At 39.2% G+C, this 15,615-nt stretch overlaps 1 pseudogene; it reads left to right on the top strand.

Moving 5' to 3' along the window:
* The first annotated feature begins 13,076 nt into the window (after nucleotides 1-13,076).
* Nucleotides 13,077-14,024, top strand: Slc25a6-ps1 (solute carrier family 25 member 6, pseudogene 1; annotated as a pseudogene).
* Nucleotides 14,025-15,615: the final 1,591 nt, after the last annotated feature.

Here is a 15,615-nt window from a genome sequence, read left to right on the forward strand (position 1 = left end):
AATTGGACATTGAACTACCTGAGGACCCAGCTATACCTCTCTTGGGCATATACCCAAAAGATGCCCCAACATATAAAAAAGACACGTGCTCCACTATGTTCATAGCAGCCTTATTTATAATAGCCAGAAGCTGGAAAGAACCCAGATGCCCTTCAACAGAGGAATGGATACAGAAAATGTGGTACATCTACACAATGGAATATTACTCAGCTATCAAAAACAACGACTTTATGAGATTCATGGCAAATGGTTGGAACTGGAAAATATCATCTTGAGTGAGGTAACCCAATCACAGAAAAACACACATGGTATGCACTCATTGATAAATGGATATTAGCCCAAATTCTCAAATGACCCTAGATGCACAGAACACATGAAACTCAAGAAGGATGACTAAAATGTGAATGCTTCACTCCTTCTTTAAAAGGGGAACAAGAATACCCTTGGGAGGGACTAGGGAGGGAAAATTTAGAACAGAGGCTGAAGGAACACCCATTCACAGCCTGCCCAGTGAACGTGCTTATTGGGGGGAGGGCGGCAATGGGGGGAGGATGGGGAGGGGAACACCTATATAGAAGGGGAGGGGGAGGAGTTAGGGGGATGTTGGCCAGGAAACCGGGAAAGGGAATAACAATTGAAATGTAAATAAGAAATACCCTAGTTAATGAAGATGGAGAAAAAAAAACCCAACTTTTAGATACAACCATACATGTTTATGATTCATAGTTTTCAATGATTTTTGTATTCTTTGCACATTTCTCATAAAAATACTTTATTTTTAAAAAGAAAATAAGAAAATGCAAGAATATGTGGGTTGTCACCTTTTATGGTTTACATTTTTTTATTTCTTTCAGAATACTGAAAGTGGCTAGGTAAATAGTAAGAAAATGGGGAAGGTGAGTGTGAGGAGATATTCCAAAGAAGAGAGATACAGAATAGTGTTATAAAGAAAGAAAGAAAACTTAGATTAGGGTGAATGGGTAGGGAGATGGGAAGACAAGGTAGAGGAGGGAGTGAAGAGAAGTAACTAACACTGAAGGCCTGTTGAAAAGTCATATGGAAACCTGCTGTTGTAGACACTTCCCAAAATACACATATATGGAATTTAAAGCAGTTACCATATAACACAGGAGAAAATGCTCCAACTGCACACCATATGCTACCAACTAAAATCCCAAGTAATTGGAATATTATTTATGTTGTACAACAAGCAATAAAAATATTACATATGTTTGAGGGGCTTGCCAAAGAGGTCTTGTGGACTCCCTCAAACATTATTGGCTATTGGCAATGCTATTGGCTACTCTCCACAACCTACTCTTTCTGAAGACGTCACATACTTATGTTTTCAAACATGGAGAAATCGAGCTGGGGCCAACTAGAAGCTTCACCCCTAGTGACTAGGGTTCATAGTGCTGAAATGCACTTTACTTGTGACCAAAGGAGAGCAGTAATCAGCAGTATCACCCAGACACAAACCATGTGAGCTACAATAGCAATCTGCCTACAAGATATACCCATGGTGCAGTAGTGACACAAATGTTATGGCAATAACCAACCACTTTTTAAAGTTGTATACAAGGTATGTTACATGAGACAGAACTCACATCTGACACTGTTAACGAGACCTAGAACCTGAGGCTTGATAGGGAAAACCTATTATAATTATTCTTCTTCATGAACATAGTAATAAAGTAATTCATAATGGTATTGCTATACCATCAATCTTCATCAGAAAAGAACCTTCTTGGAATAGATGGTAATTAACACAGAGGCTTACAGCTGAGCAATGTACAGAGTGAGATACTTTGGAGCACTCAGCCCTAGATGGGATATCTTTACTACACCCATCCCCTCAAGGCTCAGAGATCTATGCAGAAGAGGAGGCAGAAAGAGTGTAAGGACCAGAGATGCTATAAGAATAAAATAGTGTTTTCCAGACAAAATGGTACTGATGTACTTATGAACTTAAGATGGCAGCATGAACAAAACATGCACAAATCAAACAAAATCCCAGCATGGGGAAGGGAAAGAGGGTACAAAGTTCCCATGCCCAAACTGGAGGCTGGTAATTAGCACAGATATCCACAACAGGGCGAAGTGGAAGGTTCTGGTTGTGTCGTATGATACAGACTCACATGGTGCTTTGTGGAGGACATGTGATGTGTAGGGAGAGTATAATAAGACTCAGCAGGCAGTGACGGGGCGCTTGCATAGCCAGCCTTGCAAGGGTTTTGTCAGTCTTGGTTTTGAGACTTCACTGTTCTTCGCTTTGTTGAGAGAGGAGTCTTGCTTGTTCTGGTTCCTCCCTCTGACTTGTGCTAATTCTGCAGAGGCCTGGTTGTTTCTGCTGGATCCTGCCACTAGGCTAATAATTTGTGTTGGGTTTCCTGAAACTACTGAACTGGACTGTTGGTATCCTGACAAACAGAGAGTGGAATCACCCCAAAGAACTACTACTTCTAAACAGGTCCACATCCCCTTGTCCCAGTTACCATCTTTTCTCTCCTACCTATGGGTGATGGATTGGGGGGGGGGGCTGTCAAAGCATTTGAGAACCTTTATTGGAGGGCATCCTCTCAGAGGTGAAGGGGAGGAGGGATGGGGGAAGAACTTTGCAAAGGGGGACCAGGAGGCAGCATTTGAGATATAAATAAATAAAATTATTATTATTATTATTATTATTATTATTATAGTAATAATACTTTGAAAAATCTAAGCCTACAACAGGGCAATGTGCAGAGAGTGAATGACAGTTTATTAAATCTCCATGTCAAAGACTAGAGGTAAAAGAAAAAACAAGAAACAAAAGTAGACATAAGGCATGACGGTATACACCAGTGATCCCTACACTGCGGTGGCTGAAGCTAGAGAAGGCAAACCTCAAGTCTATCCTGAAGTTTGTATATACAGAGAGGCACTTGCAAGATAGTTCCATAAGATACAAATAAATAAGTCACAAACATAGAAACTAATAAGATGAAGAATAGAAAAATAGTAGTCTCAATTAACCCAAACTCTGTTTTGGAAAAGAAAAAAGAAAAAAATCCTGAATTCTCTCAAACAAAGCAAAACAAAACAAAAATCCAGAACCATGAGACACAAATATGTAAAATATAAAATTATAGAAGAAGGTAAACATTTTAAGAGAAATATTTTAATTATATCACACTTTCAGATATCTGTGAACATATGTGGAAACTTGAATGAAATATCTAATTTTTAAGGGAATACAGACTACCAGAAATGATATTAGCATTATAGAATTCACACAACACAGTTGAGGTGGAAGAAATTTCATCCTACACTTGGGGGCATTTTTCTAAACTTTCAAGCAAGCAAACCCAAGTAGTCAAATGTTAACTTCTTTCAAACGGATAAAGCCTCCACTCTTTTTTTCTCTGTGGAGGATTGAATCAAGCTCAAAAATGCTAGACAACTGTTCTGCAAATGAGGGCAAACAGCTCTCCAATCAGTTTTTACAGTGTTGCTATTTTATTTTTAGTGTATATTAACTTTACTGTTTTATAAATACCCACCCCGATAAAAAAGCAGCGCAAGAAAGAAACTACAGACAAACGTCACTTAAGGAGACAATTGCAAATATACTAAATAAATATCGACAAAAAGAATTTAACAAACATTGAGAAAATAATACTGTAGGACCATGGTTATCCTTAAGAAATTCAGGGATAGCTTAGTACTAGGAAATTCATTAATGGACCAGAGAGAAAAGAGAGCACAATTTTTACACAAAAACCGAGGTTTTACATTGTTCTGGTTACTTTATCACCTTTGTTTTATTTTATATTAAAACTAATTTTAAATCTGTCACTTATTTTGTCTTAGGCAATTTTCTTTTAGCCCTTCAGTGAAATAGTTTTTACAGGTTAAGTTAAAATTTTCCTTAGTTTCTGGAAATTTTGAGTGCCAATATTTTCAAGACTGAGTGCCTTTTCTTTCAGGATTTTCAGTTAGACTGATCCGTTCCCCCTTCCTTTGTCTTCTGTTTCTAGCATTTTGGGAGAACCATTTGTTCTGCTTTCTCTACTTCTGGATTTCCTTCGACCTGCTTAAAAATACTTCCTCCTTTCCCACGGGAATTTTATAATTCAGCCTGGATTTCTAAAACTGTTTTCTCCCTTTCCCTCCCACCCCCCCTGAATTTCCTTTAAAACGTTTCAGGGTTTGTCTACTTTTTTTTTAAACTGAAAACATTTTTCTTTGTTTTTTTGTTTTCAGTTTGAATGTTGTCATAAATTTTCATCTACTTCAAAATGGGCTGGAATGAGGTTTTAATCAGTAGACACATGTCTATTTACGCCCAGACTCATTCAAACAGTAGTAACTGAGTTGGCTTTATAATAGTCCTATGAAGTAGATGTGCTTTTTACTCCTAAGAGCAAAGTTAAGTTTCTTCAGCTTATTTTAAGGTCCGTGCTGAGCATACATATTGTTCCTTTAGATCTGTGTGCGACCATATGCACACACACACACACACACACACACACACACACACACACACATTTAATTCTGCAGAACTCCAAATTTTATTTAAATGTTTCCTCCGTTATTATGCCAAATATGCTGGTCTCTTTTTCATTTAGTAGTTTTCTTTTCTAAAAACCATGTCTTTCCAGAAGCTGCGCCTAACCCTAGAGAGACTTGAGGTCCCAGAGAGTGGAGAGGTCTGGTGGGGCTGGGGGGGGATAGTGGCATCTCTTAGAGACTGGAGATGGGGGTAGGAGGAATGGATGAGGAACTGTCAGATGATGGACCAGGAGAGGGATAACAACTGGACTGTAAAAAAAATTTCAAAAGTACAGTATATCCAAGTCGCTCTGCTAATTAATGTTTGCCCGTCTCTGAATACCTTTCTGATATTTCCCACTTACAATGGTTGTTCTTTTGATCAGGGTCTTAGATCAGCATGAGGCCTTAGTAAGCTTTATAATGCTCCCTGCGGGCTCCTCACTAATGACATTGCTCATTGCAGAGACTTGTGATAGGAGGGGGAGATAGTCCTCAAGATAAACTGACTATTGTTTTTAACCCTGAAGCTTGGCTGTTTTAGGCTATTTAGTTATGGTGTTTGTAGTTTTTTTTTTTTCTTTTTTCGTTTTTTCGGAGCTGGGGACCGAACCCAGGGCCTTGCGCTTGCTAGGCAAGTGCTCTACCGCTGAGCTAAATCCCCAACCCCGGTGTTTGTAGTTTTACAGGTCCCTTTTGTTTGACAGGTTTCTGAAGGATATATGTGGGGATGTGCAAATTATAATTGTTTTACGCTGACCAAATACATTCTGGTGTGTGGAGAAATGATGTTTCTCTGTTTAAAGTCACATGCTGTTCTTTTAGAGGATCAGAGTTCAGATTTTATCAACCATGTTGGGTGGTTCACAACTGCCTGCAAGTCCAGACTCATGGAAGTTTAATACCCTCTTCTGGCCTCTGCATGTGAACACCAAACAGTGACAGATGTAGACAGAAACATATTCACGTAAAATATTTTATTGCTTTTGAAATAGACTTGAGATTTCTAATAATTCCCCTAGTCTTTACCTTCTACTTGAAGAGGGTTTGATAGCCACATGTTTGAAGCTTGGGCCTCCTCCGTATATGTGGGTCTGGTCTTGTGTCTCCTCACTGCCAAGTTGGAAGCAGATTCTTTGGCTCTGCTAATCCACTTGATTAGTGGTTGGAAAATATTCACTTTTTGACCTACTTTTCAGCTACCAAAATTTATTATTAATTCTACCCTTATTTTCTCCAAATTTGGCTTTTTATGCCTTTCAGCAATATGTATTTTGACACTTAAGAGTTGGATTCAGTCAGGCATGATGCTTGATTTATGTTTTTAATAAGTTTCTAAAGGTTTAAGATGTTTTAATATGGGACACAGAAAGGACTAGTCGGAGAAAAATCCCCATTATTTTGTGTGAGAAAATGAGAATGTACAGATCTTAAAGTGGATGTCCTCCTGTGTCTCAGGAAGAAAGGGAAATCTAAGGTGATGTTGGATGTGTACAGTCTATCAAAATTCACTACAGATTTTAAAATATGGCCTTGTAGTTCCACCTTTACTCTCTCATTTAGTAGCCTTGAGCTAGGCTGTATATTTTATTCTATTAGTATAAATTGTTATTCTATATAACCATCATCATAAATAAACACATACTGCCATTCTAGAGACTAACTTTGAATATAAGGAAGGATAAACTTGTAAACCACAACAGGAAAGGCCCCTGAGCACCACATGCATGTGTTTATATGATTCTTTGAACATGTATTGGTGGATTTGTGCTGAGGAGTTTGGTTTGGACAGTTATTGATGTTGTATTTACTTTTATATCACAGAAAAACAGACAAATAATTATATTTTAACATTTTCTTAATGGTAGACTATAGTTAAGAACTCAAGAAGTTAGACCCCCCAATAAGAACCAAAGAACCTAATTGAAAAATGAGGTACAAAAATAAACAGATAACTCTCAAATTGAGAATGAATCTCAAATGGCTAAGAAGCTCTTAAAGAAATGTTCAACCTCCTTAATCATCAGGGAAATGCGAATCAAAATAACTCTCAGATTCCAAAACCTTACACCACTCAGAATGGCTAAAATAAAAAACTCAAGAGATAACACATGCTGGTGAGGATGTGGAAAAGGGGAATACGCTTCCATTGCTGGTGGGAGCACAAACTTGTAAACCGAGAGTGGAAATCAATCTGTTGGTTTCTTAGAAAACTGGAAGGGAGGGACATGTGTGGAAGAGGAGGGAGGAAGGGAACGTGATCAGGTATTGTGTGTGTTATGGGGAATAGGAGTAAAGCCCTGAGAGCCAGCAGAATGAATGGAAATAGGCAACCTTGGAAGGTATGAGGTAGGGGGTTCCTCTAGAATGTACCAGAGACCTGGGAGGAGAGAGATTCTCAGGACTCAAAGGGAAGAACCTTAGATGAAGGGCTCTATGGTGGGGAGAGGAAACTTGTAGAGTCCACCTCCAGTAGAAGACAGGATATCAAGTGGAGGGATAGGGTTACCATCCCCACAGTCAATAACTCTGACCCAGAATTGTTCCTGTCTAAAAGAACTGCAGTGACAAAAATGGAGAAGAGTCTGAGGAAAAGGGGGTCCAGTGACTGGCCCAAATTGGGATCCAGCTCAAGGGAAGCCTCCACGGCCTGACACTGTTACTGATGCTAGGGTGTGCTTACAGACAGGAGCCTAGCATGGTTGCCCTCTGAGAGGCCCAACAAGCAGCTGGCCAAGACAGATATTTACACCCAACCATTGGAGTGAAGTTGGGGACCCTTGTAGTTGAATTAGGGAAAGGCTGGGAAAAGATGAGGAGGAACTAGCTTGTACCCCTGAGATCTCTCAGACACTGAGCCACCAACCAAGCAACATACACTAGCTACTACAAGTCCCCAACACATATATAGCAGAGGACTGCCTGGTCTGGCCTCAGTGAGAGAAGCTGCGCCTAACCCTAGAGAGACTTGAGGTCCCAGAGAGTGGAGAGGTCTGGTGGGGTTGGGGGGGATAGTGGCATCTCTTAGAGACTGGAGATGGGGGTAGGAGGAATGGATGAGGAACTGTCAGATGATGGACCAGGAGAGGGATAACAACTGGACTGTAAAAAAGATTAAAGGTAATTTTTAAAAGGAAAAAAGAAAATTGGAAATAGTTCTATCTGAAGACCCAGCTATATCACTCCTGGACATATACCCAATGGATGCTCCACCATATCCCAAGGACACATGCTTCATTACATTCATAGCATCTTTATTTTGAAATAGCCAGAAACTGAAAGCCACCCAGATGTTCCTCAACCAAAGAATGAATATAGAAAATGCGGCACATTTACACAATAGACTTCTATTAGGCTATTAAAAAGAAGGACATCACAAATTTTGTAGGTAAATGGATGGAACTAGAAAATGTCATCCTAAGTGCGGTAACACAGACCCCAAAAAAGACATGCATAGTATGTACTCACTGGTAAGTGGATAGTCAAAAAGTTCATAACACCCATGATACTTTCCACAGAACCAAAGAAGTTAAACATGAAGAAAGGGCCCAAAAAGGGAGGGCACAAAATGGTCATGAGAGACAGAGAGAGGGAGGGACTTGGATGAGAGAGGGGAGGGCAAAGCAAAGAATGGGACAGGATCAGACATGGAGAGAGACAGCAGAGGGACCCAGAGGGCCAAGAGAATGAGCGGAAATATGCAGCTGCCAGGGGTGGGAAGGGGAGGACTCTCTAGGAAGTCCCGGAGATCCAGGATGAAGGAGGCTCCCAGGTGTCAATGCAGGTGACTTTAGCTGAAGTCGCCAACAGTGGGGATATAGAACCTGAAGAGACCACGCCCTGTAGCTAGACAGGACCCCCAGTGAAGGGATGAGGGCACCAACCTACCTACAAAACTTTTGACCAAGACTTGTCTTGTCTTAAAGAAACGCAGGGACAAAGATAGAGCAGAGAGTGAAGGAACGGCTGACCAGTGAGCCCATATCAGTCCCATCCCATGGACAAGTGCCGATCCCTCACACTATTAGTGATGCTATATTGTGCTTAAAGACGGGAGCAGAGCATAGCAGGCCTCTTAGAGGCTCTCTACCTAGCAGCTGGCTGAGACAGATGCAGATACCCACAGACAAACATTGGACAGAGGTCGGGGACCCCTATGGAAGAGTTAGGGGAAGGAATGAAGGCCCAGAAGAGATGGCAATCCCACAGGAAGACCAGTGTCAACTAACTTGGACCCCTGGGCCCCAACAAAAGAGCATACATGGGCTGGTTTGAGGTTGCTAGCTCATTTGTAGCAGAGGACTGCCTTATCTGGCCTCAGTGGGACAGAATGTACCTCATCCTGCAGAGGCTTGATGCACCAGAGTTGGAAGATACTTGGTGTGGGGGGCTACATATACATATAGTAAAATAGATTTTTTCTTTTGCGTGTGATAGACAGGCATTAATAAGCAAACCTGTCACATCATGTTCCTTAAGGAGACACAATGTTTATTACTTGTCAATCCAACCTCTGTAAAACGGAGAAGAAAAAGAGATAAATATTCTGAAGAACAGAAAATAAGAAGTTTGTCCTTGATTGTTTAGCTAAGACTTGGAAGCCCTAAGACTTATGACTAAGAAGTCATCTCTAGAGTTGTTTATTGCAGCCATTGCAATAAGGTTCTTTCTTACAGTGAATGGCAGTATCTATCTGTCTATGTGAAATGATTTCAAAATTCTAGCTTCAGGACTTCCACAGATCTCTTCTGTCCCTGCATTTGCTCAGTCCACATTGTTGAATACAAACTGGGCATACTCTTCATGCGTTAAGAGAAATAAGAAGAAAGTGCTCGCCTCTATAATTGTGGGAGAGTTTTGCATGCAAGAATAGAAGGTTGTGAATTACGTAAGACTAGGAAGCCACCCGAGAAGACAATGCTGTTCTTTGACCAGATCTTTTGTGTTTTATGTTGCAGATGCTTTTCTTTTTTGCCTTAAAATGTCTCAAGAAGTGTTCGTTTCTAAGCTGTGAACTGGAGAATGACCCTGGGCAGTTCTGTGACAGACATCATGATTCACAGTGCCATAGTGGAAATCTCCAGATTCTGAAATACTTTGGATGATTTTTTACTTGTTAATATGTTACAGATAGACGTTTTCAAAGGAGTTTGAAATAATGTCAACAGAAGGACACTCTACCACGGCTAGTTCAGTATCTGTGGGAAAATTCAAGATGCAGCCAGAGCATGACCTGATGTCCTGACTGATTCTTTTAATTTCTTACAATGTATCTAGATTTTAAGAATAATCCATCTTATACAATATATTAAAATATATCATACATTTAAATTTTAAGGGAAACATTTGAGGTGTGTTATTTTTGTTTCATTTTAGTCAGCTAATGGAAACTAGTATCTCGTGCCAAGTCTGTGTGGGACATCAATTTCCAGAAATGTGTGAGTAACTCAAATGATAATAGATGTCATTCTCATCTATGATGATCCCTGAGCCTTGAGGGGAAAGGGCTGTGACAGAGATACCCCGTTAGGCTGAGCACTCCATCATCCATTCTCATACACACAGCCCTGGTGCCATGAGTCTCTGTATTAATTACCATCTGCTTCTTATTTAAAACATCTATTAGTACATGTCATAGAGCATGCAATTGGCACTGATGGGTAAGATAAAGTAATTAAACAAAAATACCACTTTTCTCTTTAGATAGTTTTTTTTTATTCTAGGACCTATTTTTAAAGCCATTGCACTGTTTATTATCCTGTGGCTCTCTGGTTTACTGTCTTGGTTTTTCTGTTTGACTTTCACAAGTATCATGCTATTTCTTTCAGTTAATTTATACATATATATATATATGTGTGTGTGTGTGTATGTGTGTGTGTTTCTCATGTACAATGTGATTTGGAATATATACATTGTGAAGTAGTTTAATTCAGCTAGTTAACATAGTCTCACATAGACTTCTAGTGTACAGTTAATAAAAACATAGTATTTCTTGCTAGTCATCATCTGACTTAATAAACAAAGAGCATGAAGCTGAATTCTGACAGGACGTAAAGTTGTGAGACATGACATGTCAGTTGGAAGAGATCCTGAAATCACATACAAGCATTTGGATTCGATTTAATGGACTCTTATCAGCATTGGAGAGAGTGAAATCTGGTATTGGTTTGTGGGGAAAATTTGTGTGCATAGAAAATTTTTTCCAGAACATATTGACACAGGAAGGCAGCTGAAAACATATTTAACCATATGTAATTCCCTTGCAGTTAAGTTTAATCGACTTCTGCTCTCACACATTCTTGACGCAATACATTATTATTCCTCCCATTAATTTAAGACAAAATAAGAGGTAAGGAACTAGCAATATTAGACTACCTAAGTATAAGCGCAGATAGAGTTTACTGATGTTACCTGAAAATACAGCTACCTCAAACAGAGCAATCATAATGTAGCAAGCACTTCATAAGTGGGAGAGGATAAGCCAACAGAAGAGGTACCCCTATTTTTTGTTGAAAAGTTACTGATAACTCAATAAGTTATAATCCATATTCAATTTGAATATTATCAATGGATAGCCAAAGTCAATGTGACTGATAACAATTCTTAAAGCAATAGAATAAGTGTGCTGGCCAGTTTTATGTCAACTTGATGCAAAGAGGAAAACTCAACTGATAAAATACCCCAAGATTGACCAACAGGAGATTTACTTAATTGACAATTGATATATGCATATGAGTGTAGGGAATTCCATTTCTAGTTGGTTATCACAAACTACCTTCCTACAAACTAAGGCACACTGTCATTATTTTATGTAATTTTTTCTGTACATGTCCCAAGATGAATTAAGATTTACTAGATATGCTCCTAGACAACCAATTCTTTAGGTAACTTTAGCTTTGAAACATACTGTTCCTAGGCTTAAGTATTCTCATTTTTTAGGATTTAAATTCTTATTTGTTAGAGCTGGTCTACAATCTTAGTACCCAGATTGTGGGTCTGAGGTCATCCTTAAATGGATAACTAAGACATTGTCTCAAAAATAAGCAAGCTATCATGCAAAAAAAAATTTCTACTTGCTTTTGATAGTCTATTTGAAGTGTATTTTATCCTTGACATTTGACATTTTCAGCATAAATTATTTTGTTCCCTCATGAAAAAGTTTCTCTCTCAATGGTCAGCAATGTCTGCCTTTTTCTGAAAGGCTTATTGCTATCTCTTAGCTGTGACTTTTAATGACTATCAAGAAACATTAGTAAAAATTTGCAAGAGTAAGAAATTATCACTATTGACTGATTAGAGATTGTTATTTGTCCATTGTTGAGTGGAGTTTTCACTTAGAGAGTTTCTGCATGCAGTAACTATTGAAGGTTACCCAGAGAGTCTTTAGACAATTAAAGCTGAGAATACTGAAACGCAGAACCTACCATAACATGCTGTAAGAAGCTCTCTTTGAGTTATTGGTCAGTGGTGTCCAAAGATTCCCAAAATATTGAATACTATTGGTATTGCCCCTGGTTGTCCCTTAAAAATGGAAAGTAAATACCAATTGTTGAAGACACCATGTAGTTCAGATATGGGGACCAGAGGACCCTTAGCTATATCTGACCTGAATAGCTCTTGCCTTAAAGACAAAAAGAAAAAAGAAAAAAGAAGAAGGAGGAGGAGGAGACAGTCTTAATAAGCTATCATGTCTATAAACCACAAAAATGACCATCACAATAGCTCTAAGACTGCAGTAGTGGCGTGCATACCTAGCTTTCTAATTGGGCTTAAGACTGGCTCAACATGAGGAAAACTATGCCTGGTACTGGAAACATAGCCAACCACTCAGGTCTAGTGAAGTCATAGGTCTTGGAAAAGAGCCTACAACCACCACTTTACAAAAGTCAGCATAATCCCCACTACAGTCTAAGTATTTGTTCTTATACTCACAGATAAGTGTGGTTCTCATCAAGGAAAATTCTCTGTGCAACAAACGGATGGAGACCATTACAGAAAGTTACAATCAATCAAATGCAGAGTTATGGAGCCCAGTCACATCTACAAAACATTCCTGCACTAAGGCTCAGGGAACTTTGCAGATGAGGAGATGGAGAGATTATAGGAGTAGAAGGATGAGAAAATTCGCTGTGAGGTTGTCTCTTAGTGATGTCAGAAGCTATATTCATAAAATCTCATCAATGCGATTGCCTAAATGTGGGCTGAATAAGGACAACAGTAGATATGCCAAAGTGAGTGAGGGAAACCTTACCCAAATACTATAAGCATCAGAGAAAAGCTACAGGCAAGAGACGTGATTGTCCCTCAGGAAAGAGCACACCAATTGGCTGTCCAGTGCCAAAAGGTCAACCATGGCAACATATGTATTAGTAACATTAAGCACACTGTGCAGGTTATATTTAGAAATATATATGTAAGTATACATATAACAAGCATACCATGTAATTTTTAATTAAAGAGAGGCCATAAACCTGGATCTAGGAGTGAAAGCCCTTTGTGAACACAGTCCTGTCCTTCAGTCACTTGCCTCTTCTTTTTCTTTCAAAATGACACATGCCACTGTGTACTTTGCCAAGGACTTCTTGGCAGGTGGAGTGACTGTGGCCATCTGCAATACGGCAGTAGCAGCCATCAGGTGGGTCAAGCTGCTGCTGCAGGTGCAGCATGTCAGCAGGCAAATCACATCAGGTAAGCAATGCAAGGGCACTATAGACTACATGGTTCATATCCCCAAGGAACAGGGAGTCCTGACTCTGTGGCATGAAAACCTGGCCGTTGTCATCAAATACTTCCTCCCACAGGCTTTCAACCTTGCCTTAAAAGATAAATATAAGCAGATCTTTCTGGTGGTGTGGACAAGGGGACCCAGTTTTGGCACAACATTGCAGGGAACCTGGCATCAGGTGGTGCAGCTGGGGCCATGCCCTGTGCTTTGTGTAGCATCCTGATTTTCTCAGTAACAGTTTAGCAGCTGATGTGGGCAAAGCTAGAGTTAAAAGGAAATTCAAAGACCTTGGTGACTGCCTGGTTAAGATCTATAAGTCTTATGGGATTAAGGGCCTGTACCAAGTTTGTAATGTGTCAGCACAGGACATTATCAGCTATGGAGCTACTTGCTTTGATATCTGTGACACTGCAAAGGAAATGCTTCCACATCCCATGAACCCACATCCTCATTAGCTGGATGATTACACATTCTGTCCTGCTGTTGCTAACCTGACTTCCGATCCCTTTGACATGGTCTGCCACCTTATTGATGTGGTCTAAAGCCTTTGATGATGCAGTCAGGAACTGATGCGGCAAGGAACTGATATCATGTACACAGGCACCTGGGACTGCTGGCAGAAGTTGGTTTGTAATGAAGGAAATACGGCTTTCCTTACCCGACCAAGGGTGCATGGTCCAATGTTCTCAGAGACATGGGTAGTCTCTTACTAGTATGTATGATGAGATCAATACATTCACATAATAATGTCCTAGGTGTTCTCCTTTAGAACAGGAGCGTTATATCATATACCATGTCTTGAACACTATGGACAGATTGTCTGCACTTGTCTGGTTTATCAATGCCAACACTTTACCAGTTTGAAAACTAGGAAGCAATCATATTCATCTGACAAGTGTTCTCTTAAAACCATTTCCATAATGACAATAATGATGGAACTCAATTATATTTTTTGTTTCAATCAGTCCTGATAATAAAAATTGAAGAGAAAATTCTAAAAAGAGGCCATGCAAACACTTTAAAAAAAACAGCACTAAGGGGTATGTGGAAGAGTTTGAAAGGAGAGGGAGAAGGGAGAAATGACGTAATTATATTATAATCTGAAAAATAAATAACTGCAAAGAGAGGACCATAAAGACAGATCACTCTGAGTGAGGCTATCAGTTCCCAGTGTTTTTACCTATGCTCCCCACACTTGACAAGAAGGGAACCAAGAGGGCTTTGCCTTCCTAGCCACATCCAGAAAAAAAGTGTTGACTGTCAGTTCACACATACAGTTCAGAGATTATGCAGTAAGTGTTAGGAGCCTGGAGAAACCTGAGTTGTGTCCACAGGCACACACAGAACATTTCTTAAAGAAATTCTGGGAAACTTAGGGCTCTCATATAATTACAGAGAGCAGGCGATAAAAGAAGTGTGTTTGTGATAAGAGGAACACCAGAACAATGGACCAAAGCATGCATTGTTTTTATCCATACCAATGGTATCAGTGAAAACTGAAAGAAATAACAGCCACATATTTCTTTCCATACCTATTCAGTATTACGATAGAGTAATAACTCTTGGTATAATCCAGAAGCTGGACATTTGCCTGGGATTTTCCTCAGTACTCATATCATTGTGGTTATATTTTATTATTGAAGCAGGTAATAGTTATGTTTTTCCTCATAATATTTAGTTTTATAGAGTGCATTATGTGAACACATTATAGTGTGCACTATGAGATTGTTTTCTCATAAAATCCTATCCAAAGCATTATGGGGCTTAACTTTTGGGTTTTGCCTCTTTTGAGGAAGGGTTTATGCAGCTCAGGCTAAATTCAAACACTTTCTGTAGTCTAGAGTAGCCTATGAGCTCTTTATCTACAATCGTGGTGCTAGGGTTATATGTAAACCATCATACTAGGTTTCAAAACATTGTTTTAAGTTGCATAGTGTTTCTTCTTAGTTTCAGAACAAATCATAATGTACTATGTACATTCAATGCTATGGTCTCTGTCTAACAGGACAATATATTCTTGTTCTGCTTTTTTAGATCATGTGTTTCTTACACATTAGGATTCAGTGTCCAAACTACAGGATAAAAATAATCTTCTAACCAAATATCAGCAGTTCTTTTGGCCTCAGTGCTGCACATGATCAAGAAATGTGCTTATCACCCCAAGACCTGGAATGAACTCTGCAATTGTAGGAAAGGTTGAGTTCATTCTCTTTTAGGCACATTATACTCTAGTGTTATATTACGTAAAGTATTTTTTGTAAAGTTATTTTTTAAATACTATGTAAAATATTCTGTATGGAAATCCAAGTTTGAGTGACTGTGACCCAAACTCTTTTTTTATTGGATATTTCTTTATTTAC

This window comes from Rattus norvegicus, chromosome 3 (assembly GCF_036323735.1).
Source record: "Rattus norvegicus strain BN/NHsdMcwi chromosome 3, GRCr8, whole genome shotgun sequence".
NCBI lineage: Eukaryota > Metazoa > Chordata > Mammalia > Rodentia > Muridae > Rattus > Rattus norvegicus.